This window comes from Triticum dicoccoides, chromosome 4A (assembly GCF_002162155.2).
Source record: "Triticum dicoccoides isolate Atlit2015 ecotype Zavitan chromosome 4A, WEW_v2.0, whole genome shotgun sequence".
In the NCBI taxonomy this organism is placed as follows: domain Eukaryota; kingdom Viridiplantae; phylum Streptophyta; class Magnoliopsida; order Poales; family Poaceae; genus Triticum; species Triticum dicoccoides.
Window position 1 is genome coordinate 620109544 of NC_041386.1, and position 2825 is coordinate 620112368.

Genomic DNA, 2825 nt, shown 5'->3' on the forward strand with positions numbered 1-2825 from the left:
AAACTCCCCACGGAGCGGAAACCTGCAGGTTAGTAAGGGCCGCCGGACTCAGCATCAGTCGTCGCCTCTGTCCAGGGGCAAATAAATCCTTGAATTCGCTAGATATCCATTCGGGCCGGATTCAGTTACCTGTAACCTGTCTACGACATCAACCAGGAACTCGAGCCCAGCGTATTCTGGTGCTCACCGGCCGGAGCTACCGCAGCTCGCCGCAAACTGCTGGATTTGGGCAAGCCGTCCGCGGCGGCGGCAGGCTTCAAGAATGACGTAGACAAGGGCTTGGGTTTGGTGGCGACCACTCTCCAGCCGGACGTGGGCGACTTTGACCACACGCACGGGACGTTCAGTACGTGCCGCTGACGGCCGTCACGTTACTCGTGAACTGGTCTACGGCTCAGCCAAAAAGTAGACTTCTGGTCCACGGACCAGGAAAATCACGCGCGGACGGACGTCCAGCCATGCGTGCCGGGGCCACTGGTGGGCACCGTTCCAACCCGTATATGTGTCGTATCCTCTATTTCTGCTGCTTTTGCGCAGACACGCCAGCGCATGTTTCCCGAATCCCGATTCCTGAGCCAACGCCAGTGATTTTGGGTGCAGCTGGGCTCGAGCGCCGAATTGCCGCGTCCTATAATGACACCACGTCACTATATTATTAACTGCATGTGATGTTAATTCCTTTTCATGCACCTTGGTTGAGTGGAAGTCCTTTATTAGGGTGATCTCTTATTGAAAATATCAAGTTGATAGTGTTCATCCAGTTGTAGAACCGTCTAAAATACGTATTGCTTCGATTACGCCATGTCACATGGGTATATATGTGAAGGGTATAAGACGGGCATGAACAGTTCATCTTGCAAGTAACATTTCTTATCTTGACGAGATACCAAGACGGTCTTAGAAAGGCGATTAGGCCTGTTCACAAAAAAAAGGAATGCTTACACTTCTCGATGAACATAATGCTTTAGAGCTAGGTGTTCTTGCAGCAAAGTACATGCACCGATCTCATCAGACAGGATTTTGTTTTCGATTCGTCAAGTATTTATTTCACGCTTAGGAACAGAGGAATTGTATCACTAATCACTACGTAGTCTAATATGAATATATGATAAAAGAATATCAATTACTTAATCTGCTGTACACATGCATGTCTTGTTCATCAACAATGTGCAATCAACAAGACATACACGCACACTCGGATGCAAATTCCGCACTTTTCGTCACACACACGGACACTCGGTCCTCACGTGCAACGACGCCGTCGGCGGGGCAGGGCATGCCACTTCCATGTCGTCACCGAACAGCTCCTCCCATGTGCATTGGAAACTGCCGTCATCCTCCTCCACCGTCTGGACGCCTTGGTGGACGTCGCCATGTTCGCCGGCTAAGGACTCCTCCAATGTACAGTAAAACCCGCCTGGAGCGTCAGTCCTAATTCTGGAAGCATGTCGGTGAAAAACCCGCCTGGATCCACGCTGCCGTCGTCCACTACTCCGGTGGGCAACGTCTCGTCGTCTTGGTCGGACATGAACGAACGCTCGAACTCCCGAAGCGTCCCACCGGCGACATCTTGTTCTTGGATGGTCTGTTGTTGGCGGCGTGGGGTTTTGGGACGTGGAGCCTCCGGATGTTGGACCTCGGCGGCCGTCTTCCTCTTCTTCTTGGAACCAGGGGCGTTGATTACCGACGCGTAGGTAATCTCCCTCTTGTGGGCTGAGACGTAGATCTTGCATAGCACCAGTCCGGCCGCACCGTCTTGTTCGTCGTCGTGGTCGAGGCCGTACTCCTTCATGCACCACCCAACCCTGGTTCTAGCTGCTCCAGGCCTCTTGATCCCAAAGGAAAGATGGTCGATGAGGCTGACCCGTTTACCTTGAGTGTCTAGCACGGGCTTGCTCTTCTCCGAGTGCCAGTTGTAACCCTCGTCGTCATCGACGACGCGCTGTCGCCTTCCGCTGCGGCCACCTTTGGTCTCGTGACGACGGACCGGCGAGAAGAAGTACCACACGCCTCCTTTCCCGTCGTCCTTGTCGGAGCCAGGCGCGTGGGCACGGTTCTCGATGAGGTCCCCGGGTGGCGCGGAGTAGACGTCGGCTTCGTGGATGAAGCTGCTGAAGCGGCCGCGGTCTGCTCCGGCGATCTTCTGACGGAGGAACTGGTTGATGAGCTCGTGATCCTGGGGACTGAAGGTGGAGCCGACGGGAAAGAGCTCGTCATGGCCGGCCATATTGAATCGCCTTCCCTTGATGAGAGCTAGCTAGGGGACGTACTTCTCGTCGCCTTGATCGGAAGGAACTAGCTATGGAAGGTCCGTAGGTGTGCAACCCTAGCTAGGTAGGTATATATGGATGGATCGCGACACAGGGCTATGTACGTGCCTTCCTTGATCAATACACTACTAGAGTGCTTCGGACTCAGGAGCGTCTTCAGTTCGTATACGGATTGCTAGCGTACGCATCTAGTGTATATACGGTCCGTAAGGTGTATGTGATGGTTGTGGCGCTGCAACGTAAGCGTAGAACGACCGCGCGTTGAGGGAGCGAGCAAGCTGGGATTCAGCTCGTTTGGATCCATGCACTGCACGATCTCTCTGTCAAGCGGACGTAAACGATCGATCTAATCCAATGGATCTCTCTCTGTCAAACGCACTGCTTCGCCACGCAAACATCGATCTAATCATCCTTAATTCATAAAGTGCTTCCCGTCTTCAGTTCGTATGAATTGCTAGCGCAGTGCATATCGCTAAGGGATTTGGTTTGCAATTGCATGCAACGAGCAAACTCCAGTTGGCTTCTAGTAAAACTTTGACTTTTCCTTTTTTTTTT

General features: G+C 52.8%; 1 pseudogene; it reads right to left on the bottom strand.

The window, feature by feature from the left end:
• Positions 1-1220: 1220 nt before the first annotated feature.
• LOC119285722 lies at positions 1221-2217 on the bottom strand (annotated as a pseudogene).
• Positions 2218-2825: the final 608 nt, after the last annotated feature.